Genomic DNA, 10,717 nt, shown 5'->3' on the forward strand with positions numbered 1-10,717 from the left:
TGACGCAACCCTGACGCAACCCTGACGCAACCCTGACGCAACCCTGACGCAACCCTGACGCAACCCTGACGCAACCCTGACGCAACCCTGACGCAACCCTGACGCAACCCTGACGCAACCCTGACGCAACCCTGACGCAACCCTGACGCAACCCTGACGCAACCCTGACGCAACCCTGACGCAACCCTGACGCAACCCTGACGCAACCCTGACGCAACCCTGACGCAACCCTGACGCAACCCTGACGCAACCCTGACGCAACCCTGACGCAACCCTGACGCAACCCTGACGCAACCCTGACGCAACCCTGACGCAACCCTGACGCAACCCTGACGCAACCCTGACGCAACCCTGACGCAACCCTGACGCAACCCTGACGCAACCCTGACGCAACCCTGACGCAACCCTGACGCAACCCTGACGCAACCCTGACGCAACCCTGACGCAACCCTGACGCAACCCTGACGCAACCCTGACGCAACCCTGACGCAACCCTGACGCAACCCTGACGCAACCCTGACGCAACCCTGACGCAACCCTGACGCAACCCTGACGCAACCCTGACGCAACCCTGACGCAACCCTGACGCAACCCTGACGCAACCCTGACGCAACCCTGACGCAACCCTGACGCAACCCTGACGCAACCCTGACGCAACCCTGACGCAACCCTGACGCAACCCTGACGCAACCCTGACGCAACCCTGACGCAACCCTGACGCAACCCTGACGCAACCCTGACGCAACCCTGACGCAACCCTGACGCAACCCTGACGCAACCCTGACGCAACCCTGACGCAACCCTGACGCAACCCTGACGCAACCCTGACGCAACCCTGACGCAACCCTGACGCAACCCTGACGCAACCCTGACGCAACCCTGACGCAACCCTGACGCAACCCTGACGCAACCCTGACGCAACCCTGACGCAACCCTGACGCAACCCTGACGCAACCCTGACGCAACCCTGACGCAACCCTGACGCAACCCTGACGCAACCCTGACGCAACCCTGACGCAACCCTGACGCAACCCTGACGCAACCCTGACGCAACCCTGACGCAACCCTGACGCAACCCTGACGCAACCCTGACGCAACCCTGACGCAACCCTGACGCAACCCTGACGCAACCCTGACGCAACCCTGACGCAACCCTGACGCAACCCTGACGCAACCCTGACGCAACCCTGACGCAACCCTGACGCAACCCTGACGCAACCCTGACGCAACCCTGACGCAACCCTGACGCAACCCTGACGCAACCCTGACGCAACCCTGACGCAACCCTGACGCAACCCTGACGCAACCCTGACGCAACCCTGACGCAACCCTGACGCAACCCTGACGCAACCCTGACGCAACCCTGACGCAACCCTGACGCAACCCTGACGCAACCCTGACGCAACCCTGACGCAACCCTGACGCAACCCTGACGCAACCCTGACGCAACCCTGACGCAACCCTGACGCAACCCTGACGCAACCCTGACGCAACCCTGACGCAACCCTGACGCAACCCTGACGCAACCCTGACGCAACCCTGACGCAACCCTGACGCAACCCTGACGCAACCCTGACGCAACCCTGACGCAACCCTGACGCAACCCTGACGCAACCCTGACGCAACCCTGACGCAACCCTGACGCAACCCTGACGCAACCCTGACGCAACCCTGACGCAACCCTGACGCAACCCTGACACAAACTCTGAAAAAAACCCAAAAAAACATATACACAAACTTTTAAAATACCCAAAAAAACATATACACAAACTCTCATTAAACAACAAAAAAACATATACACAAACTTTTATAATACCCAAAAAAACATATACACAAACTCTTAAAATACCCAAAAAAACATATACACAAACTCTAAAAAAAACCCCAAAAAACATATACACAAACTCTGAAAAAACCCAAAAAAACATATACACAAACTCTGAAAAAAACCCAAAAAAACATATACTCAAACTCTTAAAAAACCACAAAAAAACATATACACAAACTCTGAAAAAACCCAAAAAAACATATACACAAACTTTTAAAATACCAAAAAAAACATATACACAAACTTTTAAAATACCCAAAAAAACATATACACAAACTCTGAAAAAACCCAAAAAAACATATACACAAACTTTTAAAATACCAAAAAAAACATATACACAAACTCTGAAAAAACCCAAAAAAACATATACACAAACTCTTAAAAACCCAAAAAAACATATACACAAACTCTCAAAAAACCAAAAAAAACATATACACAAACTTTTATAATACCCAAAAAAACATATACACAAACTTTTAAAATACCAAAAAAAACATATACACAAACTCTGAAAAAACCCAAAAAAACATATACACAAACTCTTAAAAACCCAAAAAAACATATACACAAACTCTCAAAAAACCAAAAAAAACATATACACAAACTTTTATAATACCCAAAAAAACATATACACAAACTCTCATTAAACAACAAAAAAACATATACACAAACTTTTAAAATACCCAAAAAACATATACACAAACTCTGAAAAAACCCAAAGAAACATATACACAAACTCTTAAAAAACCCAAAAAAACATATACACAAACTCTGAAAAAACCCACAAAAAAACATATACACAAACTTTTAAAATACCAAAAAAAACATATACACAAACTCTGAAAAAACTTAAAAAAACATATACACAAACTCTTAAAATACCCAAAAAAACATATACACAAACTTTTAAAATACCCAAAAAAACATATACACAAACTCTGAAAAAAACCCAAAAAAACATATACACAAACTCTTAAAATACCCAAAAAACATATACACAAACTCTGAAAAAACCCAAAAAGACATATACACAAACTTTTAAAATACCCAAAAAAACATATACACAAACTTGTAAAATACCCAAAAAAACATATACACAAACTTTTAAAATACCCAAAAAAACATATACACAAACTCTGAAAAAACCTAAAAAAAACATATACACAAACTCTTAAAAACCCACAAAAAAACATATACACAAATTCTAACTACACCCAAAAAAAAACATAAACACACAAACTTCTAATAAACCCAATAAAAAAAAAATAATAAATAAATAAATTGATACACACATACTGACTTAACCCTCGCGCGCGTGAATATTAAAACGCACACACACATAATGAACGAACCCTCGCGCGTGACCTTGACCCACATAATGAATCAAACTCGCGCGCGACCTTGCTTTAGATGTCCTTGACCTTCGATGACCTTGACCTGTAAAATCGGCTACAGGCACGGCCTCACGATTGATTGCCACCCCATTAACTAGAGACCAGGCCCCCTCTAATACTAGAAGACCCCCAATTTTCTTATTCTAATTCTTTACTACTACTACTAATATTATTTCATGCTTCTACTATTTCATACTTCTACTACTACTACTATTTCATGCTTCTACTGCTACTACTACTATTTCAAGCTACTACTACATGCAACTACTACTACTACTCCTCTTCATCCCATTTTCCAAAGGCTGTCATTCTCAGGAGCAAGCTGAATACAACGCTCAGGCCTAAGCGTGTATTGCAACCTGCTCCTGAGCGCAGCCACAGGAGTACTCTGCTTCTGCAGAGTCGGGGTCGCACCCCGATGCGTTGAAATCCATGCGCTTTGCACCTCCCTTTATACTAAATCGGCTATCCCAACGCTACCGAGTTCAAGACGCCATCTCGTAATTATATATGCAAATGAACTGTACAGCTGACATACATCAAGTTGTAATGGCTTCTCCCTCTTGTCAATCTCGCATGACATCCATTACTTTACTTTAAAATAACATTGCCTTTTATTTTTTTTTTATTCTATCTTATTATATACACAAGTGCAAGTATTGTTGTTGTTGTTGTTGTTGTTGTTTAAAATCTTTTATAAACTAATGTGCTGTGGTCGTCTACTTATTATAATATAATAAAAATCTATTATCATGTGTAATGATTTATTTCTTCTTAAAGTAACATAACCACCAGACGTGCCAATTTTATCTTTCTAACGTGATATAGCCTCTTAAAAAAATTAATAATTTTCATTATACGTTATTACACATATATGTCTACAAGTAAAGTGGTATTTTTCTTATGCTAACATATCCATACTTAGTGAAATGATTTGTGCTATTTTAATTACATATAACCTCTCTCTCAAGTGCAATGGTTTTTTATTTAACTTTTTACATAACCTTTAGTGCAATGCTTATTAAATTAACACGTTCCGTTCATTATATGTACAACTCACGTGGTTATTACATAATTATTTAATATGCTAAAAGGTTTGTGTTTATAATAAATTCAATTCTCTATTAAAATGTTCATGCATTAAAAAAAAAATTCCTTATACGACAAAAAACACATAAATTTGTTTCATAATTAAATTTTACAATAATTAATAATTACATATAATAATTGATTTCATTAAAGGAAAATTTCAATGGCTTGGATGATAGGATAGGTGACAAAAAAGAAATAAAATTTGACACAAAACGTGGTAATCCAAAGTAACCTTAAGTGTGCAATGGTATACTTTGTAAGTCGACAAGTAACCTTTAAAGTGCAATGGTATACTTTTCCTGTCGACCTGTCCACCTGTACAGTGCAATAATATTCTTTTTACATTTACATAATAATAGTAAGTACAATGATATTCTTCTTAAGTTAACATAATACTAATAATAATAAGTACAATGGTTTTCTTTTGTAGATCACAAACACAAATCCAATGGTTTTCTTCTTAAGCAGATATCTAACATCAAGTTAAATGGATTTCTTCTTAAGGAAATATCAAACGTCAAGTCCAATGGTTTTTTTTTCTTCACAAGATATCAAACATCAAGTCCAATGGGTTTCTTCTTAAGGTGAATTGGTGATCACTGCAAAATAAGAGAAGAGAATAAGAAAAGAATTATTATAAATAAAAACAATATTATTCACTTAATTATGATTGCATCACTGTAAGAAATTTTGTTAATTAAATACTTAACTAAATACTACACTTTACTACACAATACTTTACACAAAAGCACAATGTGACAGCAGGTAGCCATCTTGAATTTGTCCTAGAGATGTGTTTTCTTTCGTCGTCTAGATGGCGATACATATTCTCTCTACCAGTCGGTAACTAAAGTAAAAATTTATGTTAACTTTGAATAAATTAATTATATTATATTAATTCACGTTTAATACGACAAAAATAAATGTATTTTAAACAATATTATAATACTTACTTCTTTAAACAACATCCTATTTTCATTATAAAATACATGATGGTATTTCTACAAAAAAAAAACACAAATGAATTCATACAAATATATACATTTTTATGCTCTTAGTCTATTCCCAATAAAATAAGTCTACATTAATAAATTTAGTACATATAGTAAGAACTGCAAACATTAGAATGTTATTAACCATTTCTTTTCTTAATTTGTGATAACTAGGAAACATTTTTTCTATCTAATATTCTTTTCATAAAATATTACTACTCTATATATGGTTTGCTTCTAGTGCAAGTATAAACAGTGACATAACCACAACTGCAATGATTTTCTATTTCAGTTAACATAACTTCGAATTCAATGCTATTAATATGCTAAAATGTATATATGTTAATAATAAATTCAATTGTCTACTAAAATATTTCTATTAAAATGTTCATGCATTATAAATAAAAAAAAAAATACCTTATACGACCAAAAAAAAAATATAAGTTTCTTAACTTGTAACATTTACAATAATTAATACTTACATGTAATGGTTGATTTTATTAAAGGAAAATTAAATGGCTTGGATGATAGGATAGGTGATAAAAAAGAAATAAAATTTGACACAAAACGTGGTAATCCAAAGTAACCTAAAGTGTGCAATGGTATACTTTGTAAGTCGACAAGTAACCTTTAAAGTGCAATGGTATACTTTTCCTGTCGACCTGTCCACCTGTAGAGAGTGCAATAATATTCTTTTTACATTTACATAATAATAGTAAGTACAATGATATTCTTCTTAAGTTAACATAATAATACTAATAATAATAATAAGTACAATGGTTTTCTTTTGTAGATCACAAACACAAATCCAATGGTTAACTTCTTAAGCATTGATATCTAACATCAAGTCCAATGGTTTTTTTTCTTCACAAGATATCACACATCAAGTCCAATGGTTTTTTTTTCTTCACAAGATATCACACATCAAGTCCAATGGTTTTTTTTCTTCACAAGATATCACTCATCAAGTCCAATGGTTTTCTTCTTAAGCTGAATTGCCGAGCACTAATCACTAAAAAAAAAGAATAGAATATGAACACTGAATTATTATTGTAAATAAAAACAATATTATTCACTTAATTAAAGCATCACTATTGAATTTTTGTTAATTAAATACTTAATTTTATTGCACGTGGCAGTACACGACACGGCAGGCGGCCATCTTGATTGTGTCCAAGCGCGATGTATTTTCTTTCGTCTAGATGAAGAAACATATTGTACTTGTCGGTAAGTGAATTAAATATTTCCATCATTTGATGATAACAGCATAATTTTACCAGTCGGTACAATGAAGTAATAGCTAGTACCGCTGCTAGATGGCGATACACATTCTTTACCAGTCGGTGATAAAAGACTAATTTCCTAATATACATTTTTATTAATTGATTAAAAAGTTAATAAAATCCCAATCATTTATACTATATGATAACAAAATAAATTTATTTGAATAGTATTATAATATTTACCTCTTTACATATTTTTGTCTAGATTAGTTTTTAATAATAGCATCTGCATATTCTTTCTCCATAATAATAGTAATGAAATAAAATTCATTGCAAAACAAGATATTTTTTAACAAATACATCAATTTTTCTTATCAGCCAATGGAAAAAAAGGTAATATCTTGTATTACCGTGTGTACGTAAAAGTTGATAAAAAATTTTGACATGAATTGAATGTCAGTAATATAATAATGTATTTGCCACGTGTGTTATCCATATATCTTGTGATGATAACTAAGATATACATTTCTTCTCGTATTCTTTTGATAAAATATTACACTATATACATATGGTTTTCTCGCAGTGCAAGTATGATAAGAACACAGAGTGCATTAAATTGGGATTGCGTGCAGAGTTGAAGTGATGGTTAAAGAAAAACCCTTATGATTGTGTGGAGTCTCTCCTTTTGGATGGTGTCATAGGTGTGCGTGGAGAGTTGGTTTGATGGGATTGCATGTAGAGTTGTTTTGCTAAGAAAAGGGACAGAAATGTTTAGATAATGCATAAAGTTAAAAGAGAAAATAATCCACACATATATTTTAATAATTAGTAAAATTTCGTATAACAAAATACATATAGATGTATCTTAGTAGTAACTAGTATGTATTTGTTAAAATAATTTGATAATGAGAACATCCTGAATTCATCTATATTTTAGGATATAATAAAGAAAATTATTTTCCTTTGGTTATGACGTAATACTATTGTACCACACACCAATACATCCAATTTGTTATTATTTTCATCCAGAATTGGCAATCACTACACCAAAAAAAGAAGAGAAAATGTAAAGAATTATTCTAAATACAAAATATTATTCTTTTGATTATGATTGCATCACTATTGCATTTCTTTAATTAAATATTTAATACTGCACGTGGCAGTAACACGACACGGCAGCAGGTAGCCATCTTGATTTTTTCCTCAGCAATGTGTTGCCCGCGAAAATTCAAATAAAAAAAAATCTTTTTTTTAATTAATCCATAACCACAAAATTAATTATTATAACAATAATAATAATACTTTCATTATCTGAAACAATATTTATTTTCATGTGTGTTTATGTAATCTTTTAAAAATAATTCATAAATATGTTTTTAGTAACAAATTAAATATGTCATTTTTTTGTTGTTTAGTTAGTAGTAATAGTCGATTACTGTAACATGAATTACTACTACATATAATTGTACATGCATCGAAATATTTTGTTATATAATAATTAATTTTCCATGAAATTATATTCTTATGGTCAAGCAAGAGAATTAATGTAATATTTTTTAACTATATATATACACTATCATCACATCAACATATATCTATGTATAGTTTATGCAAAACACTAATGTATTATAAGAAAAGAAATATATGTGTATATATAGAGTATATATTAATGATGATCATGATTGAATTTTTCTTAAGGAAGATGCTGATGATGATGATGATGATCTAACATAAAAGACACAGTCGAGGCAAAATCCTTTTCTTCTTGTAGATTTTCTTTGATCCAATTATTCACCCCGTTCATTTATATAAAATTATGTGTCGATACAGTCGACGATGATAAGTCGCAGCAACAGTTTATACAAGAAATCCTTTTTTTGTAGGTTCCACAACACTCCTCTTTCTACCTCCAATTGCCATTATTCTCTATTTTTTTTGCATTTTATTATGAAATTGTGGTCAGATTTCTGTGGGTGTATATGTTTTGTTCTGAAACAATTTTAAAAATTATAGTTAGAGATTGGATAAAAAATGTATATGAAATATATATATATATATTTATTTTTATATTTAAATTTCTTTTTAACTTCTTTTATATTCTATTTTATTTTCACATTTAAATTTAGTTATAAGATGGGGGGGCTTCGCACCCAGACCCCCACCATGGTTGTTCACCACTGCACTCTTTGCTTGTTGTTAAATTTGCATAATATTCGCAATAATATGTATTACAAATGTATTAATTGACACAACAAAGAAAAAATAGTATATTACATACGTTGGACAGTAAATTCGGTTATGACGTAATACTATTGTAAAACACAGCAATACATCCAATTTGTAACTATTTTCATCCAGAGTTGGCGATCACTACAACAAAAAAGAGAATATGAACTGAATTATTATTTTATAATTAAAAACAATATTATTCACTTAATTATTGCATCACTATTGCATATCTTTAATTAAATATTTAATAGAGCACGTGGCAGTACACGACACGACACGACACGGCAGATAGCCATCTTGATTTTGTCCTTAGCACGATGTGCTATCTTTCGTCTAGATAACGAAACATATTCTCTACCTGTCGGTAACTGAATTAAATATATTGTCTATCAGTCGGTAACTAAAGTAAAAATTTCTATCATTAGATAAAAGCATAATTTTGCTAGTCGGTACAATGAAGTAATAGCTAGTACCGCTAGATGGCGATACACATTCTTTACCAGTCGGTAATAAAATACTGATTTCCTAATATATTTTTATTAATTGATTAAAAATTAATAAAATCTTAATCATTTACTATATGATACAAATAAGTGTATTTTAATAGTATTATAATATTTACTTCTTTTTCTAACTAAATTATTATATTTACCTCTTAACAAACATATTATTGTTTAGATTATTTTTAATCAGAGCAGCTGCATTCTATTCCCATAATAATTTACATGAAATTCCTTGCAAATAAGATATTTATTAGCAAATACATAAATTTTATCTTGTCAATCAATGAAAAAATAATATCTTCTATTACTGTGTACAAAACTTGATTAAAAAGATTTTGTTCCATAATAGAGTTCCCTTATATAATATGTATTTGCCATTTGTTTTCTTATTTTGTGATAACTAAGATAGATACATTTGTTCTGGTATTCTTTTGATAGAATATTACTACATATGATTTTCTCGCAGTGCAAGTATAATAAGAACAGTGCATTCAAAAATCTTTCATAGTTGCAGTATTGTTGGATTCTCCTTATCAATCTTGATAATAATGAGTAGAAACTTCCAGTCAAATTATTTATATTTCCTGTGGAATGAATTAGTTTATCAATCAGTTTAATATAGGTTTGTTTTTTACAAATACAAGATTGTAATGTTTACCTTTTAACAGATTCTTGTCTTGATTATTCTTTGTTAATGCAGCTGCATTCTATTTACATAATATTATAGAATACAACTCATCTTAGGATGACATAATTAATGCAAATCTTATAATAGTTAGCCGTAAGAAAATGAAATATATATCTATTGATCCAATGATGTAATGGACTCTTCTTCTTCTCTTGGGTATAACGTTTTTAGATTGGAATTAAAAATATAGATCAGCATGTTGATCTAAAAATATTTAATAAAGTACTATATATATGTATCAAAATATGTTTGAAAAGGGAGAAAATGTTTTGATAATGCATAAAGTGAAAAAACAAAACAATCCATATACTTTAATAATCAGTAAAATATCGTATAACAAAATATATACTTTACCGAGTAGTATTTGTTAGAATAATTTGATAAAGAGAACGTCTTGAATTCATTTGAATTCTCGGATTTTATTTAGAAAATTATTTTTCTTAGGTTATGACATAACACTGTCCCACAGCAATTTATCCAGTTTAATTATTTTCATCCAGAATTGGAAATCACTAAAGAAAGAATATGAAACGAATTACTCATTTGATTATTGTATCATTAAGACTTTTTTTAATTAAATACTTTACACTGCACGTAGCCTGCATTTGCGGTATTTAAAGTACATTGACAGGTAGCCATGTTGACTTTGTCCTAGCGATGTGTTATCTTTCGTCTAGATGGCGACACATATTCTAGATGTCGGTAACTAAAGTAAAAGTTATTACCGCTAGATGGCGGCACATATTTTAAAGTCGATAATTAATTACA

At 33.3% G+C, this 10,717-nt stretch overlaps 2 long non-coding RNA genes across 4 annotated transcripts; one reads left to right on the forward strand and one right to left on the reverse strand.

Moving 5' to 3' along the window:
* The first annotated feature begins 3,245 nt into the window (after positions 1 to 3,245).
* Positions 3,246 to 5,033, forward strand: LOC149032830 (uncharacterized). 2 transcript variants are annotated; one of them, XR_016176205.1, is made up of 3 exons: positions 3,709 to 4,316; positions 4,465 to 4,672; positions 4,745 to 5,033. It is a non-coding gene; the product is annotated as an uncharacterized LOC149032830 (long non-coding RNA). The 2 variants fall into 2 exon arrangements; XR_016176204.1 differs by having other exon boundaries at positions 3,246 to 4,316; positions 4,465 to 5,033.
* On the reverse strand, positions 4,606 to 9,289 carry LOC107073417 (uncharacterized). 2 transcript variants are annotated; one of them, XR_016176203.1, is made up of 5 exons: positions 8,963 to 9,289; positions 8,808 to 8,899; positions 6,773 to 8,518; positions 5,268 to 6,668; positions 4,606 to 5,161 (listed from the first exon to the last, which is right to left on the reverse strand). It is a non-coding gene; the product is annotated as an uncharacterized LOC107073417 (long non-coding RNA). The 2 variants fall into 2 exon arrangements; XR_016176202.1 differs by having other exon boundaries at positions 8,808 to 9,287.
* Positions 9,290 to 10,717: the final 1,428 nt, after the last annotated feature.

This window comes from Polistes dominula, unplaced genomic scaffold (genome assembly GCF_049000335.1).
Source record: "Polistes dominula isolate Pdom_NZ unplaced genomic scaffold, Pdom_raw_medaka contig_26, whole genome shotgun sequence".
Lineage (NCBI taxonomy): Eukaryota > Metazoa > Arthropoda > Insecta > Hymenoptera > Vespidae > Polistes > Polistes dominula.